Source organism: Monodon monoceros, unplaced genomic scaffold (genome assembly GCF_005190385.1).
Source record: "Monodon monoceros isolate NGI ecotype Baffin Bay Population unplaced genomic scaffold, NGI_Narwhal_1 Super_Scaffold_17, whole genome shotgun sequence".
Lineage (NCBI taxonomy): Eukaryota > Metazoa > Chordata > Mammalia > Artiodactyla > Monodontidae > Monodon > Monodon monoceros.
In genome coordinates this window covers 6951095-6976988 of record NW_021703773.1, presented here as the reverse complement: position 1 = coordinate 6976988, position 25894 = coordinate 6951095, and positions in this window count along the sequence as shown.

The window sequence follows — 25894 nt, the reverse complement described above, 5'->3', positions numbered from 1 at the left end:
ACACCTAACAAAATTAGCTACACTTTACATGAGAAATATGTATAAAGACACTTGGCTGAGAAATTACCAAATTCTGAGAACTTAAATCTGGTAAATCTGTTTGGAGCAGAGAAATGATAAAGTCAATGTACACTGAATGAAACAGGTGAGAGTGGTAGAAAGCTCGAGGTATTAATTGCAGAGTGAGTGTACAGTTCTTTCTCTAAGAACTGGAAGGTTTACTATGTGGCAGTCATCTTTGAAATGGAGGTTATGTCTCTTTTGCAATAAAATAATACCTTTTATGTTGTTTTGCTAATACTGATGGTGTTTGAATTGAGATGTTGGGAGCTGATTGGACCACAACATGATGGCTGACAAGCATCATTGTGGAGTCCTCCCTCTAGCCTGTTAGTGCTGGGGGCTTACTCATCATCTAGTCAATGGACACCAGTCCTGGGAACCCACAGGCCAAGCATCCAGCCACATGGGGATCCAGCCATGCCCACCAGTGGGCTAGCTTTAGCTGTAGCCCCTCCTAAACCTGTCAGCCAGCTTCACTGGGACCCAGCACTGCCTCCCAGTGGGCCCAGGACCTGGCTCTGCTCACCAGAAGGCCAACACCTCTGGTTACAAGACCCTCTGGTCCCTGTAACCAGCTGGCCTAGGACTAGGCCCTGCCCACAACTGGGCCTACACCAGCTGCAGGACCCCCTGGGCCCCAAAGCCAGCTGCCCTGGGACACCCCAGGCTATGCAACCTATGATGCCAGAACCAGGCTCTGCCCACTAATGGACTGGCACCAACCCTGGGATACCATAAGCCCTGCTGCCAGCCACCCCAATACCACCTAGCGCACCCATGGAAAGTACCAGTCCTGGGATTTCCCAGGCCAAAGAGTCAACTATGCCTGGACCCAGCCCCACTCACCAGTGGCAAGCAGCTTCTGCACAAGGCAGGGCCTGGCAGCCAACCAGGCTGAGGACCAGCCCCACATACCAGTGTGCCCATAGTAGTCAGTGCTGCCACAACAGACAGATCCATGCAGCCCACATGAGGGAAGCCCTAGAGCATATAGCTCTGGTGAACAGAGGGGAATGTGCTGCTGGGCCCCATAGGAAAACTCGTATATGAGGCCACTTCTCCAAGACTGTGAAATGTAAACAACCTGCCTACTACGTAGAAATAAAAACAGAAATTTAGGCAAAATGAGGTGACAAAAGAAAATGTTCCAAATGAAGAAACACAATTAAGCAATCATGTTTATCAAGTAAGCAATCTACCTGATAAACATTTCAAAGTAATGATCCTAAAGAAGCTCATGAACTTGGGAGAAGAATGGATGAACACAGTGAGAAGTTTAACAAAGTGTTAGAAAATACAATTGTATTGAAGAATACAACAACAAATAAAAAATACACTAGGAGGGATCAATAATGCATTAGATGATAAGAAGAATGAGTCAGCAAACTGAAAGACAGACTAGTGAAAATCACTCAAACTGAATAGAAAAGAGAAAAATAAAGAATTTAGAAAAATGAGGCCACTTTAAGAGACCTCTAGGACAATGTCAAGCATACTAACATTCACATGATAGGGTCCTAGAAGGAGGAGAGAGAGAGAGAGAGAGAGAGAAAGGAGCAGAGAACTTATTTGAAGAAATAATAGATCATAAGAGTTTACTACAGACAGTTATACGTCAGTAAAATGGGCAACCTAGGGGTAATGGGTAAATTCCTAGAAATGTACAATGTCCCATGACTGAGTCAGGAAGATATAGGAAATATGAACACATCAATTACTAGTAATGAAATGGAATTGCTAATCAAAAACTTCCAATGAACAAAAGTCCTGGGCCAGATGGTTTCACAGGTGAATTCTACCAAAAATTTAAAGAAGAGTTAACAGCTGTCCTTCTCAAACTATTCCAAAAACCTGAAGAGGAACAAACACTTCCAAATGCATTCTATGAGGCCAGCGTCACCCCAATACCAAAAATAGAAAAGGACACCAAAAGAGAAAATTACAGGCCAGTATCCCTGAGGAGCACAGATGCAAAAATCAACATATTAGCAGACTTAATTCAATAATACATTGAAAGGATCATAACCATGATCAAGTGGGATTTATCCTAGGGATGCAAGGATGGTTCAATATGTGCAAATCAATCAATGTGATACACTACATTAACAAATTGTAGAATAAAAATCAGAGGAACATCTCAATAGATGCAGAAAAAGCTTTTGGCAAAATTCAACATTCATGTATGATAAAAGCTCTCAGTAAAGTGGGTTTAGAGGGAACATACTGCAAAATAATAAAGGACATATAAGACAAACCTACAACTAACATTATTCTCAATGGTGAAAAGCTGAAAGCATTTCCTCTAAGTTCAGGAAAAAGACAAGGTTGCCCACTCCTTCCACTTTTATTCAACATAGTATTGGCTGTTTTAACAAGAGAATTTAGATACAAAAAAAGAAATAAAAGACATCCAAATTAGAAAGGAAGAAGGAAGACTGTCACTGCAGATGGCATGATGCCATATATAGAACATCCTAAAGATGTCACGAAAAAACTATTAGAACTAATAAATGAATTCAGTAAAGTTGTAGGATATAAAATTATATATAGAAATCTGCCACATCTCTGTACATTAATAATAAAGTAGCAGAAAGAGAAATTAAGAAAACAAACCTATTTATAACCACATCAATAAGAATAAGATATCTAGGAATAAACCTAACCAAGGAGGTAAAATATTTGTATTGAGAATACTATAAGACATTGATGAAAGAAATTGAAGATGACATAAAAAATGGAAAGTTATACCATGATCATGAATTGGAAGAATTAATATTAAAATGACCATACTACCCAAGGCAATCCACAGATTCAATGCAATCCCTATTAAAGTATCAATGATGTTTGTCACAGAACTAGAACAAATAATTCTAAAATAGGTATAAAAACTCAATAGACCCTGAATAGCCAAAACATTCTTGAGAAAGAAGAACAAAGCTGGAGGTATCACGCTCCCTCATTTCAAACTATACTACAAAGCTGCAGTAATCAAAACAGTATGGTACTGGCACAAAAACAGACACATAGCTCAATGGAACAGAATAGAGGGCCCAGAAATAAACCCATGCCTTTTTGGTCAATTAATCTATGGCAAAGGAGGCAAAAATATACAATGGTGGAAAGATGGCCTTTTCAATAAATGGTGTTGGGAAAACTGGACAGCTACATGCAAAAGAATCAAACTGGACTACTTTCTCATACCAGATATAAAAATAAACTCAAAATGGATTAAAAACTTAAATGTAGGACCTGAAACCATAAAACTTCAAGAAGAAAATATAGGCAGTACAGTCTTTGATGTAGGTCTTAGCAATATTGTTTTGGGTGTGTCTCCTCAGGCAAGGGAAACAAAAGCAAATATAAACAAGTGGGACTGTGTCAAACTAAAAAGCTTTTGCACAGGGAAGAAAAGTACAAAAATAAAAAATAAAAACATTGCCTACTGAATGGAAGCAGATATTTGCAAATGCTATATCTGATATAGGGTTAATATCCAAAATATCCGAATAATTCAAACAACTCAACATTAAGTAAATAAACAACCCAGTTAAAAAATGGGCAGAGAACCTGAATAGACATTTTCCCAAGGAAAACATACAGATGGCCAACAGACACATGAGAAGATGCTCAACATCACTAATCATCAGGGAAATGCAAATCAAAACCACAATGAGATGTCACCCCACACTTTTCAGAATGGCTATTATCAAAAAGACAACAAAGAACAAGTGTTGGTGAGGATGTACAGAAGAGGGAACCTTCATGCACTGGAGTTGGGACTGTAAATTGGTGCAGTCACTATGAAGGTTCCTCAAACAATTAAAAATAGGAACACCATATGATCTAGCAATTCCACTCCTGGGTATTTTTCTGAAGAAAACAAAAACACTAATTTGAAAAGATACATGCACTCCTATGTTTGTAACAGCATATTTACAGTAGCCAAGATACAGAAGCAACCTAAGTGCCCATCAGTAAATGAAAGGATAAAGAAGATGTGTTATAAATATACAATGGGATATTACTCAGTCATAAAATTAATGAAATCTCACCATTTGTGACAACATGGATAGACCTAGAGGGTATTATGCTAAGTGAAATAAATCAGACAGAGACAAATACTGTATGATTTCACTTATATGTATAATAGAATCTAAAAAACAAAACAAATGTACAAACATAACAACAGAAATAGAGTCATAGATACAGAGAACAAACAGGTGATTGCCAGAGGGGAAGATGGGTAGGTTGCGGGGTGGTGGTGAGTGAAATAGGTGAGGGGAATTAACTTCAAGCTACAAAATAAATGAGTCAAAGGGATGAAATGTATAGCATGGGGAATATAGTCAACAATAATGTAATAATTTTGTATGTTGACAGATTGTAACTAGACTTATTGATGTGATCATTTTGCTCTGTATAGGAATATCAGATAACTATGTTGTGTACCTGTAACTAACATAGTGTTGTAGGTCAATGATACTTCAATAAAAAAAGTCTTTCTTAACAAATGCATTGAGCAGTAAAATAGATAGCTAGTGGGAAGCAGCCGCATAGCACAGGGAGATCAGCTCGGTGCTTTGTGACCACCTAGAGGGGTGGGATAGGGAGGGTGGGAGGGAGGGAGACGCAAGAGGGAAGAGATATGGAAACATATGTATATGTATAACTGATTCACTTTGTTATAAAGCAGAAACACACCATTGTAAAGCAATTATACTCCAATAAAGATGTTAAAAAAATGCATTGAGCAGTAACTTGAATTTGCTATTGCTGTGATCCAAATTGATGAAAAACACACCATTAAATCAATATACAGGGTTCTTTTGTTTTAAATCAACTTTTTAAAAGTTTATTTTATGCTATGTATGGTACTTCCATTTTCTCATAAAATTAAATGTGCAGGTTTGTATATTTTCTTTTTCCAAACCCAACAATCAGATGAGTAAAAAATAATTGTCAATTATTTCTAAATAAATGTGGGAAAAAAACAACAAAAATATGATTTAAAAAATCTATGGATTTTGGAGGCATGCCCTCTGGAAAACATTATCAACTTTGCAGTTACATGAGACAAAAATGGAAAGGTTGCATGCTTGAAGCAGCTACCTTTCTGTAATGATAAACCACACACACACACACACACATTTCTTAAAGACCTTAGGAGTTATATTTGGGCCAGAGACCTCTTAGATCTTGACAAAAATTGGGTGTGTCCAAATGTGGAAGGACTGGGGAACTGTGTTGAGGATCACAGACCTATCTTCGCTTTAGCTGTATCCCTTGATTATATATATCCTTGGAATTATTAGTAAAGTTTGATACTAGGTAAGACCTCTGATTCTTTTCAGTTCAACAATGTGACAGTTGTGTTATCATGGATATTTAAGCCAAAGAAAGAATCTCTACAAATGGAATTTCAGATATTAAGATTCCTTCTTAGAACCATGGCAAGTGTGTAATCCAATTGACTGTCATCTTTTCTGCATACTTGGAATGTAGTTCTTGTCTATAATAAGGCCAAGAAATATTTGTGGGTGTTATTATTACTCAGAGTTCTAATATGAGAAGAAAATGGAAGAAAGTAAAGAGAGGAATAAAATGAAAGTGAAGGATATAATAAGAAGAAAAGAAAAGGAAAACAATGAGGAGGGAGAAAGGAAAAATAATAAAGAGTGTCATATGTTGGAAAATAGTAGGACCTTCTCTCGAATTGCTGCAGGTGCTGTTTGACTCCAGCTCAAAGGTTGCATGCTGCTGACTTGGAGCAGAGGAACCAAATGCTAACATGCCAAGCTTCTCCTGAGCCATCAAGTTGAAGCCAGTTGATGTAAGGAAAATAGGTTTACTCAAGGAGAAAGCATGACTTTATTTCAGAAGTTGGAAAATGAACTGCGTTGAACTAATGTGAATAATAGCAAAAAATTAAGATGGATGGAAATGAATATTGCATTTAGTTCTGGTCACCAAACTTATACAAGGATAAAAATGGACCTGAGGAGAATAATCCGAAGATTCAGTCCTATGTCAGGTCAAGACCTGGTGGATATTTTAGAGATTTACCAGGGGGAAAATACATGAATGGTTTTTATTAGGGGGAAAAAAAACTTGTGCTGTGAATACAATGAAAACATAATGGTGAAGAGTTCAGGGAAACAGATTTTGTTTACAAATGCTAAATAGTATTTTGACAAAAAATAACTTACAAGAATTGAATGGAATACCTTGGAGAGGGTGATTTCCTTGACATTTTATGACTCTTAGCAGAGGTGCTATAGATTAAATATCAGAAAAATGATTGAATATAATGTTGTTTACTTCTAATTCAGAATATCTATTATTTTATTGCACAGAAATGGGTGTCTTATGTTCTCTGATGGCTCCAATTTCACTCAGCATAGCATATGAAGCTTTTACCGTGGTCAGCATGGCCCTCTAAGATATGCCTCTTGTTATTCTTTGACTTTGTTTCCTGCCACTCTTCATCATTCACTCTGATCCCGTCCTGTAAGCCTTATTATAAATTTTTGAATATGCCTGCTTTTTCACTTTCTGTCTCCTTTTCCTGGGACATTGTGTCCCCAGCTATCCAAATTCACATGACTCACTTCCTTACTTCACTGAGCTCTCTGCTCAAATGTCACTTCATGGGAAAGGTTTCCATGACCATGCTACCTAAAATAGCATCTCATTCTTGACCTTCTTATTCTGTTTTAGTGTCTTTATGGATGTTATCACCGCCTTACATTAGAATTTATTTACTTATTGTCTATCTCTATCACCTAGAACGTAAGCTGTATAACAGCAGGGACTATGATTTGATTACTACTATGTCTCCAGAGCTTAGAATAATAACCTGATACATAGTATCGGATCAGTAACTCTACCCAACCACGTTTGGCACTCTCAAAGGAGCATCTACAGATAGTTTGATTATTTTAATACTTCTTGATAAAAAAGGGCAAGTGTGTGTGTGTATGTGTGTGCATGTGTGCGTGTATGAGCAAGATGCATTGCATATATGCATGTCTAAACCTCCAGCATCTTCTTCACATTTGGCTAGTTTAGTCTACCAGGGAGACATGTGCAAGACACAGCTGGAGACAGAGGGAACTGAGTATAGTGGCATAGATATCGTTGTTCCCATTCTGAAACTTACATTTAGGATATTATCCCATGACAAAAAGCATTATAAACATTTCAAATGAATATAATTTATCCCATGCTTACTTCAGGAAAGGAAAGAGAACACAAATGTCAGTGATGAGTTTTGAATGATTCATGTAAACTCTTCTTGGAAGAATTTACATTGGTGGAACTTTCGAAAGCCCAAGGGCTAGGCTAGAAGTAAACACAGCCCAGAGACTCATTATGTATCTGACACTGCTCATCATGTAGCTAAGTTTTGTCTAGTACATACTTCCACTACTTGGAAAATGATGAGGTGTACCCGCTACTACGGGTTTCCATTTGACAGAAGGAGAAATGGAGGCTAAGTGGCTTGTCCACCTCCAAATAGCAAGTTAAAAGAGCATGGCCACCATACCCATTACCCTTTCCTTGTAGACTTTTCATGTACAATTCTGAACTATAGAAATTGCAGCAACTTGAATATATTTAGAGATGCTTTCATATTAATGCTTCCCTTTTCACTTGTCACATGCTCAAACTAGGAGCTTCATAATCTGCAAACCCTAGAAATCAGAAGCTTCAGAACAAACTTACCACTTTGATAGCAGCTGGAGACTCAGTGTATGTCAGCCTTCTCTGAGAACAACTACTTGTCAAAACAGCCTAAAGAATACAAACGCAATAGAAGTTCATGCCAGAAATAGAGAAGGATTTCCCAGGACTCTTATCAGGATAACTCACTTTCAAGAAAGATGCCTAAAAATCAGGAGAGTAGAATCACAGATACTTCCAGCATCATGTCATGTCCACTCTTCCTGGGAAGAAGAAAGAAAGTAGAAGGAGAGATAGATAGATAGGTAGAAAAGAAGAGAGGGATGACAGAGGGAGGAGGGAGAGAGAGGGGCAGGGAGGAAGGAAGGAAGAGGTTCATGCCATCTGTTTGTCCCCATAAAGAGCTTTTCTAAAAGTACCTCCCAGTGACTTCTACCTACACTTCACGAACCATGGTTGTGTCACATGAGCATTTCCTGTTTTAAGGGAGACTAGCTCTTTGCCTTTAAGCTGACATGTTGCCATCCTAAATAAGATTAAAATTCTGTTAGCAAGGAAAAGGAGAACATATATTGGGAGAACTAGTAGCATTAGTTGCTGCTGCCACAGGGACAAGAGCTCCTAAATTCTCACAACATAGGTCTGATTTTTATTTTACAGAGAGAGGAGGAAGATGTCTCTTTTTTTTTCTTTTTTTTGGAAAAAGATAAATATTCCAGGCAATTATGTGCGTTTGTGAATCATTCTAATTTCAGCTTCAGCATTCAGTTGAGTGGCAGGACAATCTATGTTTCTCTTGATTCCCTTCCCCAATAAAACATCTGCCTACATACTAGAATTTTTATTAAAGGAGCACAGGGAGCTTCAACATAATTCATCTCTAACTCTTTTTCTGGCAAGTCCTTGTATAAAACAATCTTCCCTTTAACAGGAATCTGATACTCTTTTTCTGGCATAAAACTTACATTCATCTGGTATAATGAAGGTTTGTTTTTGAAGAGAGAGACTTTTTGCCAACAAAATGAGAAACTGTGGGGGAGGATGGATGTTATATTGTTATGGAATGATATATGATCATTTTCAAAGCTCTGAGGAGAGATACTCAACCTTGTCAGCCTTGATTTATGTTTGTTCATTCTGTGATTCAATAGGAAGTTCAGGTGAGCTTTACTGAAATATTTTGTTATGTATTTTTCTACTGAGTGCAATGAAAAGCATCCTGTACCCCCGACCTCACTTTGCATTTCCACTGTTAAGAGCTAAGCTTTTATTGAATGGATGCTGCATATTTTTATGACTAAAACGTTATTTACAATCTATATATATGTACCTAACTCAAAATGACCTTTCCAGGGGTACTTGAAATCAGATTATTAATGGAGAGTTTAGGGTATATGTTTGGAAAAGTTTTAAACATCATTTTTAGGGTAGCTAAGTTTTGAACAAAACCCCTAAATATTTTCTTACTTATAAAAGTTTTTCTACATGAATCACAGAATCTACTTAAAAGCAAATATAGAGGCATATCCTACTTTAGAATGTAAAAATAAGTCCTGAAATGTAACTGGATTACTTCAGTATCACTTGGGTTTATAAAGGTATGGAGTAGTAAATAAAAAGACATGTAATTATTTTTTTTTAAGTCCACAAAGGGATTCTAATACATATGGGAAGAGAGTATATGATAACAATGATATTTCAAAATAGTAAAAAAAAAAGAAAAAAAGATGAGATTGTTGAAAAAATAGTGTTGGAACAAGAATTTAGTTATAAGGGAAAATAAAGCTACATATGTAATTCCTTCTTTATACAAAAGATAGTTCCATAAACATAGGTCATGTGTTTGATGATGTTCAAGGGAGTAAGGTCTTCTTAATTGCATAAAATTTCTGTTGTGTGTGTGTGTGTGTGTGTGTGTGTGTGTGTGTGTTATAATCCCATAATGTAAGGCTTGTCTTTTTACTTTCTTTGTGGTCTTTTTTTTTTTTTTATGTACAAGAGTTCCTAATTTTAACAAGTTAAATTCTCAAATTTGTGCTTTATATCCAGTTCTTTTATATCCTTCTCAAAAGCTTTTGCCTACTCTAAGGCTATGAGGGTAACATTCTTTACTATTTTGTAGAATCTTTATCATTTTACCTTTTACATTAGATTATCCAGTTGATCTCTCTTATTGGTAAGTTTATTCTTTGTTCATCACACTGCCATGTCACATTGCCACAAATTAAGTGACAATGTATATGCAGGTCTGTTCTAGGCTTTCACTCTGTTCCCTTAGTTTGTTTTATTAGAATTGTAGCAACACCACATTATAATTTTCTTGTTTTATTGCTCTGGCTAGGAATTCCAGTATAATATTGAAGAGAAATGGTGATGGCGAGACTTCTTGTTTCATTCCTAACCTCTAAAGAAAGGTTTCAATATTTCATAATTAAATACATTTTTAATTTATATTTTTATCAGATTAAGAAAGTCTTCAAACTTTCTGTCTTCTTTAAAATTGTCTTGGATATTTTTGGACCTTTGTATTTTCATATACATTTTAGAATTAGCTTATTAATTTTTACTAAAAACCACATTAGGATATTGATGCAATCATACTGAATCTTTAGGTCAAAATGGAAAGAGTTCAGGTCTTATCCATGATCATGGTGTGCCCCTCCATTTATCTAAGTCGTAAAGTTTATTTCAATCATACAGATAGATAGATTGATAGATAATTTTAGTTTTATGTGAAAGAATCCGGCATTTTTTTTTTTACATCTTTATTGGAGTATAATTGCTTTACAATGGTGTGTTAGTTTCTGCTTTATAACAAAGTGAATCAGTTATACATATACATATGTTCCCATATCTCTTCCCTCTTGCGTCTCCCTCCCTCCCACCCCTCTAGGTGGTCACAAAGCACCGAGCTGATCTCCCTGTGCTATGTGGCTGCTTCCCACTAGCTATCTGTTTTACGTTTGGTAGTGTATATATGTCCATGCCACTCTCTCACTTTGTCACAGCTTACCCTTCCCCCTCCCCATATCCTCAAATCCATGCTCTAGTAGGTCTGTGTCTTTATTCCTGTCTTACCCCTAGGTTCTTCATGACATTTGTTTTCTCTTAGATTCCATATATATGTGTTAGCATACGTATTTGTCTTCCATATATATGTGTTAGCATAGGTATTTGTCTTTCTCTTTCCGACTTACCAGCATATTTTTAATTTTATTTTTTTCTAAAAGAGAACTTTTAGAGTAATGTTTCCTTGAGAGTTACTTTAGTACTGTTAGCTATGTTTTACTTTTTTGAAGTCTTTACTGAAAGTCTCATGTTCCCAAAGGGGGTTCTCCACTCTGGCTGGTGGTAACTCAGAAGATTCTCAGGTCTTGGTAGACCCTGGAAATTGTTCGGCTTATAGTTCCCAGTAATTTGCTTTCCCTAATGTTGTTGTTTGCCTGGATTCATGGAGTTTTCCCCTAGAAAAATAGAGATTGCATTCGACAAAACACTCAAGGTGTCTCTTTATAGACTTCTGGAGCTCTTTCTCTGCTTAGCTCCCTCCTCTGTGAAACTCCCAACAGCAAATTCTAGCTTCTTCAGCCTCCCTGAATTCATTATCTATCTCTTCTGTTCAATGACACCTCTGAACTCTTGAGTTCCCCTCCATTCATCACAGACCAAAGACTGATTTCAGGAAAAAAGACAGGGCAATTGTAAGGCCTGTTCCATTTGTTTCCATTATCTTTCAAATCATAGGCCTTTGCTGCTGTTATTCAGTGTCTGAAAAGTTGTTTCTCATTTTTCTCCAGTTTTCAAGTGGTTTAAGACAGGAAGAACTGTGCTATAGCAGTTACCCCTTCATGAGCAGAAATAGAAATCTTTTGTCTACATTTTTTCATCTTGGTTTGCATGCATTTGGTCCTCTCTCCTGCCATGCCTGCTAACATTTTATTCAGTACTGGTTATTGTGCTTAAGAAAATTGAGGCTCTGTGGTGTTTTCTTCCTGTAGAGAGGATTTACTTGATGTCTCAGTCACTAAAGTAGAGGCAAATTATAAACTATATTTTCACTTATCACAAAATCAATTGTATCATATCTATAAAATAGAATAGTATAGAACTTTTATAATAAAATATAGATCTGTATGTGCTGATATGTAAAGATATCTATAATGTATTAGTTTGTTAGGGCTGCCATAACGAAGAACCACAGACTGGGTGGCTTAAACTACAAAAATTTATTTTCTCACATTCTGGAGGCTATAAATTCAAGATCAAGGTATCAGTAATATTGGTTTCTTCTGAGGGCTTTTCTCCTTGGCTTGTAGATGTCTATCCTATTCCACGGTCTCCCATCAATATGACCTCTTTTTACCTTAATTACCTCCTTAAAGATCCATCTCCAGATATAGTCACATTCTGAGGTACTGGGGGTTAGGACTCCATCATACGAATTTTGCGCAAACACAATTCAGCCCATCCCGTATATTATAAAGAAAATAAAGCAAGGTATGAATAGTATATGTAATAAGTAATTTATTACAAGTAATAAGATTTCACTTGCTTTTAAAGTATTTGCATATATGTATTTGCATAAATATGTAAGACTTCAAAGAAAGTGTTAATAGCAGTTTCTTTGGGAAATTGGACTAAGGGTTCATGGTGACAGAGGAAAGTAAGAGTAGGAATGCCTTTTAAAATCTTTCTATACTGTTTGCTTATTTTGCCATACTTCTGTATTACTTTTATAATAGTAAAGAAAGATCAACTTTACAGATGCTCTCATTTTACTGATGCGTAAGTCAAGGGCCAAACTCACCTGGGGTTACTCAGTTACTTCCAGATAAAGCCGGAAGTCCAAGTTTTATAACTGCTGTATCTGTGATCTTTTATGCTTGTCAAATAGTCATTCTGCCTCACATGGTAATTGGCTATATAGATCTTAACTTTCCATTTCACTACTTAGGTTAAGTTTCTGCTGTGGTTATTTGAATCACATGATAACCACTTAGAGTATGTTACGTGAAGAACTCAGTAAAGTTATTATGTTTAGGTTTCATTATTCCTCAGCTTGTTTTCTGTTTTCAGGTATAAGTTTAATACGACTTTATTTTAAAAGAAAGAGCCTTACAGTGTAGTAGGTCATTCTATTCTGAATTTTCACCTCCTCTCCACAAATATTGCATTACCATCTCTCTTTACTGTGGGTACCTTGGCAACTCCAGGCCTCCCTGATCTTTGGTTATCTCAGTAAAGCCCCTTGTTCATTCACCTTCCAACTTAACAACAGGTCTGATTCTCAACACACTTCCTTTGTTACCTGGCACTACTTTAACCTTTGCCCCTAATTGTCTTCCATGATCAGGCCTCCACTGACCTCCTATAATGGACCGGCCTCAGCTGTGTCTCACTGTGTGACTCCCAGAAATAGAAGTAAGGCTTCCTGACCCTTCATGTGGTATTTTCTCACTTGAACAGTGTGGAGAAAATGCAGTTGCGAATACTACTCTCGTGTGACAGGCTCTGTAATTCACTGTGAACAGTCAAATGTCACTTCATTACAGGATCTCCACTTTAAACACAGTTCTTTGGCTAGAATTAGAAAGGACCTGGTGTGGCAGAAGCAGCAGCAGGATTTCAAAGAACTTCGCTTTCAGGTGGCTTGGACAATTTGTTCTGAAACTGCACATGGTTTTGAATTTATTCTCTTTTAAGTGAGTCTCTCATCTGGTTCTGTGAAGATGGAAGACTCAATTAAGAAACCACTGTGTGGCAGTCTCAACTGGGTCCTTTATCCTGCTCAGTGTGGAGGGGAAAAAAAGACTCCCCAGAGCAAAATGTACCATAACCATTTCACTTGACCTGTCTTTACTGACTAGGTCATTCAAAGTTTGTTTCTTTTTTTTTTAAAGGAGGAAACATAAAAGACATTAAATGGCTTAGTTGTTTCCTTTTAAGCACAGGGGCTGAGAGGGAAGAGGTCACTATGCCAAGGGTGGTCACAAGATGGTACCCTGTCTGTTATCCCCCTAGGAGGTTGCTGAGGCTTCCTCGTTTTCTTCACTTTGCCTCAGCCTCTCTCACCCAAACTCCTTGATCTTACCTGTTTTTTGTTTGTTTGTTTGTTTGTTTTGCGGTACGCGGGCCTCTCACTGCCGCGGCCTCTCCCGTTGCGGAGCACAGGCTCCAGACGCGCAGGCTCAGCGGCCATGGCTCACGGGCCCAGCCGCTCCGCGGCACGCGGGATCTTCCCGGACCGGGGCACGAACCCGTGTCCCCTGCATCGGCAGGCGGACTCTCAGCCACTGCACCACCAGGGAAGCCCGATCTTACCTGTGTTTATCAGTAGAGTCAAAAAATTGAGAAATCAGATTGACCTGATGTCCTCTGTTACATAAGTCTATATACAGATCTCCAAAGTTGGGAATGGGAAGACTAGGTGCATAAGATGATCATTTGGAATGCTGAAATAAAATATGAAAACTTATATTTATTTTCACCTAAATATAAGAACAGAGTTAATCTTCAGTCTGTTTAATTTATGAGTTGATATCTGTGCCCTCCTATCATGTTTCCAATAGGGAGACCAGATGTCTGGAGGAACAAGTGAGAGAAATGTGGTGCAATTGAAAGTGGTGATCTTTCTAGTGCATTTGTGTTTAGTTGTTGTGTTATCACAGGGTATATATGTGTGGATACCTTAATTTATTGATTGCTTTACCCAGATTTAACTAAGCCAATAATCACAGGTGGTTTAGTAAAATTTCTGCAAATTGTACAAGGAGAAAATATGAAACAAAGATGCAACACAAAAAAATGTCAAGAAAATAGAGGATTTAGCACTTTTAAACTTAGAATGAGCTTTTTATCATCCATATTAAAAATTAAAGACAAAAATGATGTCTGCCACATTCAATCAGATTTTTGCTGGTTTAAAAAGTCATCAGTAATATATTCATGAGAACACTATGGATTTTGTCCTATTAATTATTAGACAAATTAAAAAAATTTTAATTTCATTTTACTTTATCCTTTTAAATGTTTTATTTCCAGTAGGTTTTACGGTGTGCATCATAATAGTGCAGTAGTACATGTATATAATATACATCATACAAAAGTCATACAGCTGTCAGAGCCATATGTTCAAACATTTATTGGTAGAGCACATCATCAAAACAGTGTAGAGACCACTGGTGGGATTTTTGCTTCCCTCTGACCAGAGGAAGAGAAACATTGTGTTTTGAGCCAAGGAAAGGCCTTGCTGGTCATCACTGGGGCAAACCACATGGCTTCTGCATGCACACAAACGGGTGCCATGTGCTGTGGGTCATGCATACTTGGATAAGCAAGAGGAGAAAAGAGCTCAGGGAGAGGTGAAGCTCTTCCCAGAGTTGTCTTGGGATCATACTTGAGCATCTGAAATTTTCAAATATTAGCACATTTCATCTGGGTCAATAAGGGCTATATTACAAATATACCTAGGATTACAAATATCCTAGGTAAGGTCTAAAAATGTTTTCACATCCGTTAGCTCCATCACATTTCCCACCCTAGCCCCAGCAAAAAACAAGCAGAAAACTCCACATGTGTCACACCCCCTCATTAGCAGATCAGACCAAATCTCCATTCAAGGAGAGAGAATGCCATTCACGGCTTCCTTCCTTCAGAGATAAGGAAGCCTCTTCTCAAGAAGGAGGTCGCTTTGCTTTTTGGTGCACTGTGCATTCCACAACTCATGGTTAACTTTGCGTTGATGTGGATTTCTACTAATAGACATTGAGAAGGGCCAGCACCCTTGGAAAGGCTAGCAAACTTCGTATCAGCAGATAAGTCTCATTAGCAAATAATTGCTCTGATTCTCCAAGACAAGACTACAGAAGGTGAGGCCTCATTCTTTCTGTTCTGCTGCCCACAGCTTTGGGTCAGTGCACTGATTGCCGTTTCCTGAGGTTTCCATATGTCAGGCTTCCATAACCCTGCTCTGGACCATCCTTAGTTTTGCTACATGTCTCTTATTACGAAATACTCAAAAGACTAGTTCTGACAGCTACTTGTATGTTCATGAATAAAAATCTACTACACTGCAGGATTTCAGTTTTATAGCATCTGCCTGGATTGCACTTACTTAGGTAGAATGCCATCAAGCATGACTATAAAAAAAACAACAACACTGTGTGACTTTCTTTTTATGTATTCAAGCTACACTATTTACATTCTTCTCAGAAAAAGAAAGTGCACATATATGCATGGGAAGATAGAGTTCTTCTGAAACTGAACATGTTTCATGAGAACTAGTTAAAGTCATCTTAATCTTCACAATTGGCATGAATATTTTTCCGGGTCAGGAAGGAAGACACGGTATTGGTACATCTATGTTTTGTCTAGAATACAGGATCAAGAAAGCCATGAACAATTTACTTGCAAAAGTAGGTACTGAAACTAACCTTTGGGAGAACTTTACGTCCTTGAGCTGCTATTTTCCATGAGCGAGTTAGTGAGATTCACTCAGATTTACTGTTATTAAAATTCTTCCTCATCACTACCAGCATCATTATCACCCCCAGGTGGATATAGCACTTTTCTTTCCAGATGCTTAAGTTGCTTTACTTGTATTACTGTAGTCATTTTTAAATATGCTTAAAATATAAGCCCACACACTTATCCACACAACACCTCCCTATGGAGAAAAAGGAAAAATAAAATGATTTAAATTGGCATTTTCCCCATAGTCTCTGGCCACAGATGCCAGTGGCCGTTCCAAAGCCATAGCACTTCGTCTATTCTTATAGTATTCCAGGGAGATAAGAATAGTCATTATTCATCTAATAAGAAATGAAACAGAGGTGCAGAATGTAAAAAAGACTTGTCCAAGGACACATTCTGAATTAGCAACATTGCCAATAAGTTAGCCAAAGCCTTGTAATCTTTGCATCAATCTTCTTCATGCTCAAATATGCAGATTCAATGATAACAGATTTTATTGAGATGTACTCTGTGCAAGTCAGAGGCTTTGAACTCCTGCAAGTATGATGACCACACACCTCAGAGATGGTAAATAGGGCAAACATACACATGTGTGGATCGCTGAGATTTTATGGAAAGAAAACAGAGTTTAGAATGAGGTTGAAGTGGATTTGAAGCTATCATCTTGATATGGTTCTTAGTAGCTCAAAGACATTGGGTAAGTTAAAAAATTTCTTTGGTATTGAGGTTCCTCATCAAGAATAAGAGAGTAGGGCTTCCCTGGTGGCGCAGTGGTTGAGAGTCCGCCTGCCGATGCAGGGGACGCGGGTTCGTGCCCTGGTCCGGGAAGATCCCACATGCTGCGGAGCGGCTTGGCCCGTGAGCCATGGCCGCTGAGCCTGTGCATCCGGAGCCTGTGCTCCACAACGGGAGAGGCCACAACAGTGAGAGGCCCGCGTACCAAAAAAAAAAAAAAAAAAAAAAAGAATAAGAGAGTAATATTACCAAGTGTTAAATGAGATTGGCACATGGTGAGAACATCATGTATTATAGCTGTTGTTTTTATTACCCATATTATTACTATTACTGTTATTGTTATTGTAATGACACTGAGCCCTTTTATTTTGGAATGCAAAGACTCTTTTAGGACTTAATAAAAATAAAAAGTGCATATATTTAAGATGTACAACATTGTGTTTTAATACAAATATACATAGTGAAATGATTACTACCGTCAAGCTAATTACCATATCCATCTTCTCACGCAGTTACCACTTTATCTTTGTGGTGAGAGCACCTGAGATCTACTCTTTTAGCAAATTTTCAGTGTACAGTACAATGTTGTTAAGTACACTCACCGTGCTGTACATTAGATCTCTAGAACTTATTCACCTTACATGACTGACATTTTGTACCCTTTGACCAACACCTTCCAATGTCCTCCATCTCCCCACCCCTGGTAACTAGTGGTCTACTCTCTGTTTCTACATATTTGATATTTTTAGATTACATATATAAGTGAGATCATACAGTTTTATTTCTGTAGTTTTGTGGGGAAAGTGAGATTCCCCGGGGGCTGATGCATCTTGGTGACATGATGACCCTTAGGCCTATCTCTCAGCTTCTCAGAGACACCATGTTTGTGAATAAAGTTGGAGAATGGAAAATAATAATAATTATAAAAACAAACAATGGACTTATTTCACATAGCATAATGTCCTGCAGGTTCATTCATGTTGTTGAAAGCGGCAGGATCTCTTTTTTCCAAGCCGAGTGATATTCCATTATACATATACACCGCAATTTCTTTATCCATTTATCCATAAACAGATACTTTGGTTATTTCCATATCTTGGGTATTTTGAATAATGCTGGAGTACAAAGACTCTTTGACTACTAGTTATGGTTGGTAGGCCTTGGTGAGTCCCGTGTGAATGATTTGCATGCTTTCTGGTTCCACGCATCCCCTCCCTCCTCTGCTTAGACTCAACCCCCAAATTTGGGTTCAACTCCACCCCAGACTCAGAATGCCCACAGTTAGCAGGACTTTGGGGAACACTAGTAAGTCAAGTGAATCAGCACCAACTCTTCCTGTCTGGGAATACTTTTCTGTAGTACACTCCTTTTTGTAACTGGCGCGCTGCCTTGGGACCAGATCTCAGTCTTGAAGTACACTTGGCACAGTCACCAAGGTCCCACAAACCCAGGACTCTTTAAAAAGTCTTGCTTTAATCAGTTTTCACGATTCTAAAGTCAACCTCACACTTGATTCCATGACTGGCCCCGATCCCTGCTTGGGGTGATCCTTTCAGTGAACCTGCATATTCTCTGCCTAAGACTTCTTAAGGGATCCTCCATGATTAAGGAACAGCTTCATATGCTGGATTGCCAGTATCTGCCCAGCGTCTGAACCTCATAACTATCACCAGATCTTCTGAAGAGAGCAATTGTGTGTCTACACATGTTTCCTCCCAGTATGTTAAACCTCGATCCATTTATGCTTACCCTACACCGGTGAGCATATTCAAATGTCAGACCCTCATCTCTCCCACTCACCTCTGACTTAACTTTTCTTAAGACCATTTCTTCCATCTAAGGAGACTCTAGACTCCAATAAGGAGAGGAGCTCCTTAAAAATTTCTTACCCAAACCAGATTTGTGGCCCATATTGGTATCTAGGAAAATCAAGATTATATTGAATATCAGTGGAAAGTTGACACTGAAAATAAGTCAGCAGATGGAAGTCTGAGTGACATTCTGAAAGAGCTAAAATAGGACATGGGCATGTGGGTTGGGATGGCTACGTGGTGGTGTAGGCCCCTGCTAAGCCCAGAACTTCAGGTCTTTCGGCACTAGTTCTCAGAGACGCCACCTTCTTCCTTCCTTCTCCTTTGCTCCTGATAAGATGATGTCTCCCCAGTCACAGTTCTGTGGCCTCAGCAGCATCATCAGTTACTTGATGGACCAAAATTTGCCACAATTAGAAACACATTATAAATTTTCATAGGCCTATATGGCTTTATGTAGAAAACAACAGGTAGACTTTTTCAGTGTAATCTGTACCCCCGTGTTTTTCCTGGATCTGGAATAAAATTGCTTTCTTGTATTTGATACTCCATTTTGCTAGGATGAATGCCTGAAAAGAAATTAATGACAAAAACAAAAAATGGTTCGAAGAGTGAACAGCATCAAGGCTTGTAACAAGAGCCTCCCTGGCTCTCCACAGTACCACTGACAACAGTGAAGAGGGAACCCCTGCATCCTGGGTACTGCTAACAAGTCCCTGGTCTCCCAATACCCCGACTCTCACCACCACTGCCTATCTTGAGACCATCAGGATGATTATCATTATGTCCTTTATCCCTTTTGACATATCTCTCATCTCTTGATGCTAAAATATGGGAAAGAAGGGATCCCCCCACTTACTGACCCCACTTAGATCTTCCTTGTCATCTTTCTAGCCCTTGTTTCCTCAATAACACTTATTTTCATTCTTTACTGTTTTTTTCCTTCTCTCACTAGAATGTAAGTCCCTTGAGGACAGGAAGTTCATATGTTTTTGTATGTTTTATTTACTACAGTATTCCCAGCATTTAGAACAGTGCTAACAGAGTAGCATTTTTGTTGAATAATCTGAACATAGCACTATACTAATACTGTAACAGTAATAGTGCCGATAATATTTTTACACATTAAACACTTTTAATAAGCTAAGTATTGTGCTAGATTCTCTGAATATATTATTTCAGTTTAGCGTTTTAACACTTCCATGAAATAGGCTCTTTCATTAGCCCTACAGCATAGAGAAGTTGAGTAATTTGTTTACGGTTGCTCAGCTGATAAAAGACAGAGTTCACAAGAAGTCTACACTCAGTCTTCTTTTGCAAACATTTGACTTCCTGGACTCTGGGCAGTGTCTGCAGATGCAGGTCATGATATCATATTTTTTTAGGACCAATACCAACAACCCATTGCATCACACCACAGCTCTCCTGGACTTGATTAGTTTTTTTCCTCACTCCCTCCAGGCTGTTTTCCTCTCATTGATTGGATATAGAAGGATGGCTTCTCCTTGCCGCCTTTATTATTAGTTTACCTAAGCCAAGCTTTAATGAATAGCCCATACCCTACCTGGTATTTGTTTTTTAGATTGTGCCTACTTTAGATTTGTAACTCCCATATTAAAGTTATTGAACTGTTTCTTTTGTCCCATGGCATGGGTTAATATAGTATTTAATCCACTTTGGTTTTGCTCTCTATATTGGACAGATACAGCTACAGGGTCAGCAGGATGGCTCTGGCCATACTCTTAATCTTTTTTGATGACTCTTTTTCCAATGTCCCTACATTTCACTGTGGTACTCAACCTTCTGAAGTGGAAGGGAAGAAAAGGAAGTGGCTTGTGCTAGAATACGAAACCCCTATATTTGGCTCTATAACTATTACATGCCCCCAAAGCGTGTAAAACTTATACTAGATAGAGAGAAACAATTCAAGCCACACCCTGGATAATTTTCTTCCCTTTTTTTTTGAGCTTTGAGTTTTATATTGGAGTATAGCTGATTAACATCGTTGTGACAGTTTCAGGTGCACAGCAAAGCAATGATATTTTTCCTTTAAACTATATCCATTCTATTTTACTGCATCAGGTTATGATACTTATCCTCTCTTTCCTCTCAGATTATGAGTTGATTTTTTTTCTGTGAGGAAATAATATTTACTTGGAAATAGACATGGTGTAGCTGTATAAGAACAATCAAAATTTTTGCTTTGGAGTCTAATTAAGACCATCCATTTGAAACCCTGAACATATATTTCTAGTTCTGACTCATTCTCTGGCTTTGACCTGTCTTTAGGCATGATGTAATAACCACAAACTACCAACTTCCTTCAAGTACTGCTGTTTTTCATTCTTTTAGCTGTGGTATGTAATACTATATTTCCCTTTTACCTCCCACTTCTTAAAAGTTTCTCCTGTCTAATCAATTCTAGGTATAGATATAGGTATAGGTTGCCAAAACTTTGAGTTTCATTTCAAACCCAATTTCTTTAATATAGGTAACCTCAATTTAAGAGCTACAACTTCAGTTCCCCTTTTAAAATATCTTTCCATCTTTCCTTCTTTCACTCCTTCTTTTCTTCCTTCTTTTTTTCTGTCCTTTATTCCTTCTCTGTGCTCTTTTTATTTTTGTTTGTTTGTTTTTTGTTAGCATCTAGTACAAGCTACTCACACTATAAAATATGGGAAACAGAGGTGAATATAGCATAGTGTCATTGCTCAAGGGATTAATATTTTCTATATAGGAGAGAATATTTTCTATACGGGAGAGAATATTTTCTATACAGGAGAGAATATTAATATTTTCTATACAGGAGAGACATATACAAAAAATGTGCTGGGCCTCCAAATAAATTGTACTAAGGCTTTTCCTTGAAATCTCTCATTGAAATGACTAATATAGGCAAATTTCTGCATCAGTTATGAAAACTAGGAAAGAAGGCTACCCATGAACTTGAAACACTGGTGGATTTCAATGCGATGGAGGTCTGCTAAGACTGGCTATAGAAGGCCAATCAAACCTAGCAACACATGAAAAAGGTTCACCAACAGTAAATAGGATTTATCCCAGGTATGCGAGCTTGGTTTAAGTTCTGAAAATCAAACAAGATAATACACCAGATTAATAAAATAAAGGACAAAAACCACATAGTCAACTCAATAGAAACATAAAAAGCACTTGACAAAAATCTACCACTCATTCATGAAAACAATACTCAACCAAATAAGTATAGAAGTGAAGTTCCTCTACTGATAAAGGTCATATACTAAAAACAAAAACAAAAAGCATAAAACAAAAAACAAAACACAATGAACTTCTTATTTAAGGATTGCATGTTTTCCCTCAATTGGTATATCTTCTTTGTAAATATACCTATTTAAATCCTTTTTCAAGTTTTAAATGAGTGATTTTTTTCTTTTATTATTGAGTTTTAAGTGTTCTTCATATATATTGTGGATACCAGTCTCCTATCAGATATATAGTTTTCAAATATTTTCTCCTATTTTATCAGCTGATGGTTGATTTCAGGTCTGGGGCAGAGAAACTACAAAGAACATCTTATGGCCAAGAAAGCAAGTAAGTTCTCAAAGACTAAGAGGAGCATGCTCAAAAAACATAGGATCTGGCTTGGAGAAACTACCATTGGCCAGTTCTGGGACAGTTTTAACACTAATAAACTAACAATCATAATTTTATAATTATAAAAGAAACAAATGAATTAGAAGGGAGAGTGAGAGAAGAAAAATAAAACTTATACGCTTCCAGCAGATATAATTATCACATTGTCAACTTACTTTTAAATTTAGGACTAAAAGAAAAAGAATTAAGCATCTAGCCTGCCTATTTAGGAAATATCCAGTTGATAGGGGTAAGCTCTTTTCTGTAGAAGATTGTTAGACCACAAATGTAGAAGGATTTAAATATCTTTTAAAAGATCACTATTTTGCAACCTCCATAGAAATAATTGATTCAAGCAACAATGCCAAAACTTTTTATTCAAAGATTGTTGGATAGCCCCCTGGATGCAATTACCCCACAGATTATTTCCTAAACGAAAATGAATAAAAATTGACCCCACAATGAAGAGATCTGGCTTTGATCACCAAAGCTGAGCATTATAAATAGTGAGGCAACATGGTACTGTGTGCCTTTTAATGTAATGCTTTATGAGGTTCACAGCATCACCTGTGAATGATTCTTGCCAAAAAAAAACATTTTTAAAAATGACCTGAATCTAAGCTTTCAGATCTAACTTTCAACATATAATAGATTCAAGGGCTGGATAAACAGGTTAAGTACCATCAAAAGTAAACAAACCCAAAAAGAATGGGACGTAGTTTGTAAGTCAACTGACCTGTTCTCTTCAAAAAGTCAATGTCAGGAGAGGGGAAAAAAGGGGAGGACTATTACAGAATAAAACCAACTGAAGAGCTACAGGAACAAAATGCAATACAGAGACCTTGACTGGATCTTGTTCAAACGAAGAAACAGAAACAGCTGTAGAAGACACGTTTGGGGGAAATTGAATAAGGACTATGTATTAGTTGACATCATGGAATTGTTAGTTTTCTTTGGTGTGATAATGAAATAATGATTATGTGAGAAAATATACTTATTTTTAGGAGTTTCGTGCTGAAATATTCAGAAGTATCATATCTGCAAATCACTTCAAACCTTCAGCAAACGCACAAACACAAAGAGAGAACTAAGCAACGATAAAATATTAATATGTGTTGAATCTATGTTGTGGGTATATGGGTGTTTATAGGACCATTCTTTCAACTTTTGTCCATGATTACATTCTTTTATAATAAAAAAAATTGGAAAAATAGCGTCTTTTTCAGGCTTTGATTTTTATGATGCTTTTTTCAGTTTTACCAACACGTATAGAACTTAACCTCATTAAGAAATATGAAATTAAAATGCATTAAATGCTGCTGCTTAATGTTTCTGGTAAACTTTCTGTTTAACTTTATTTTATTACTATTTTTTTAATTGAGGTTATTTTTTTTAACATCTGAATTGGAGTATAATTGCTTTACAGTGGTGTGTTAGTTTCTGCTTTATAACAAAGTGAATCAGCTATACGTATACATACATCCCATATCCCTTCCCTCTTGTGTCTCCCTACCACCCTCTCTATACCATCCCTCTAGGTGAACACACAGCACTGAGCTGACCTCCCTGTGCTGTGTGGCTGCTTCCCACTATCTATTTTATATTTGGTAGTGTATATATGTCCATGCCACTCTCTTACTTCGTCCCAGCTTACCCTTCCCCCTCCCTGTGTCCTCAAGTCCATTCTCTATGTCTGCGTCTTTCTTGCCCTGCCCCTAGGTTCTTCAGAACCTTTTTTTTTTTTTTTTTAGATTCCATATATATGTGTTAGCATGTGGTATTTTTCTCTTTCTGACTTACTTTACTCTGTATGACAGTCTCTAGGTCCATCCCCCTCACTACAGATAACTCAATTTCGTCTCTTTTTATGGCTAATATTCCATTGTATATATGTGCCACATTTTCTTTATCCATTCATCTGTTGATGGACACTTAGGTTGCATCCATGTCCTGGCTATTGTAAACAGAGCTACAGTGAACATTGTGGTACATGACTGTTGTTGAATTATGGTTTTCTCAGGATATATGCCCAGTATCAAGATTGCTGGCTCATATGGTAGTTCTATTTTTAGATTTTTAAGGAACCTCCATACTGTTCTCCATAGTGGCTATACCAATTTACATTCCCACCAACAGTGCAAGAGGGTTCCCTTTTCTGCACACCCTCTCCAGCATTTATTGTTTGTAGATTTTTTGATGATGGCCATTCTGACTGGTGTGAGGTGATACCTCATTGTAGTTTTGATTTGCATTTCTCCAATGATTAGTGATGTTTCATGTGTTTATTGGCCATCTGTATATCTTCTTTGGAGAAATGTCTATTTAGGTCTTCTGCCCACTTTTGGATTGGGTTGTTTGTTTTTTTGGTATTGAGCTGCATGTGCTACTTGTAAATCTTGGAGATTAATCCTTTGTCAGTTGCTTCATTTGCAAATATTTTTTCCCATTCTGAGGGTTGTCTTTTCATCCTGTTCATGGTTTCCTTTGCTGTGCAAAAGCATTTAAGTTTCGTTAGGTCCCATTTGTTTATTTTTGTTTCTATTTCCATTTCTCTAGGAGATGGGTCAAAAAGGATCTTGCTTTGATTTATGTCATAGAATGTTCTACCTATGTTTTCCTCTAAGAGTTTTATAGTGTCCGGCCTTACATTTAGGTCTTTAATCCATTTTGAGTTTATTTTTGTGTATGGTGTTAGGGAATGTTCTAATTTCATTCTTTTACATATAGCTGTCCAGTTTTCCCAGCACCATTTATTGAAGAGGCTGTCTTTTCCCCATCATATATTCTTGCCTCGTTTATCAAAGATAAGGTGACCATATGTGTGTGGGTTTACCTCTGGGCTTTCTATCCTGTTTCATTGATCTATATATCTCTTTTTGTGCCTGTACCATACTGTCTTGATTACTGTAGCTTTGTAGTATAGTCTGAAGACTGGGAGCCTGATTCCTCCAGCTCTGTTTTTCTTTCTCAAGATTGCTTTGGGGGCTTCCCTGGTGGTGCACTGGTTAAGAATTCGCCTGCCAATGCAGGGAACATGGGCTTGAGCCCTGGTCCAGGAAGATCCCACATGCCATGGAGCAGCCAAGCCCGTGGACCACAACTATTGACCCTGCACTCTAGAGCCTGCGAGCCACAACTACTGAGCCCATGTGCTGCAATTACTGAAGCCCACACACCTAGAGCCCGTGCTCTGCAACAAGAGAAGCCACCACAATGAGAAGCCTGCACACTGCAACAAAGAGTTGTCCCCGTTCGCCGCAACTAGAGAAAGCCCATGTGGAACAACAAAGACCCAATGCAGCCAAATAAATATAATAATAAATAAATAAAATTAAATTTAAAAAAGGATTACTTTGGCTATTCAGGGTCTTTTTTGTTTCCATACAAATTGTGAAATTTTTTATGCTGGTTCTGTGAGAAATGCCATTGATAGTTTGATAGGGATTGCATTGAATCTGTAGATTGCATTGGGTAGTATAGTCATTTTCACAATGTTGATTCTTCCACTCCAAGAACGT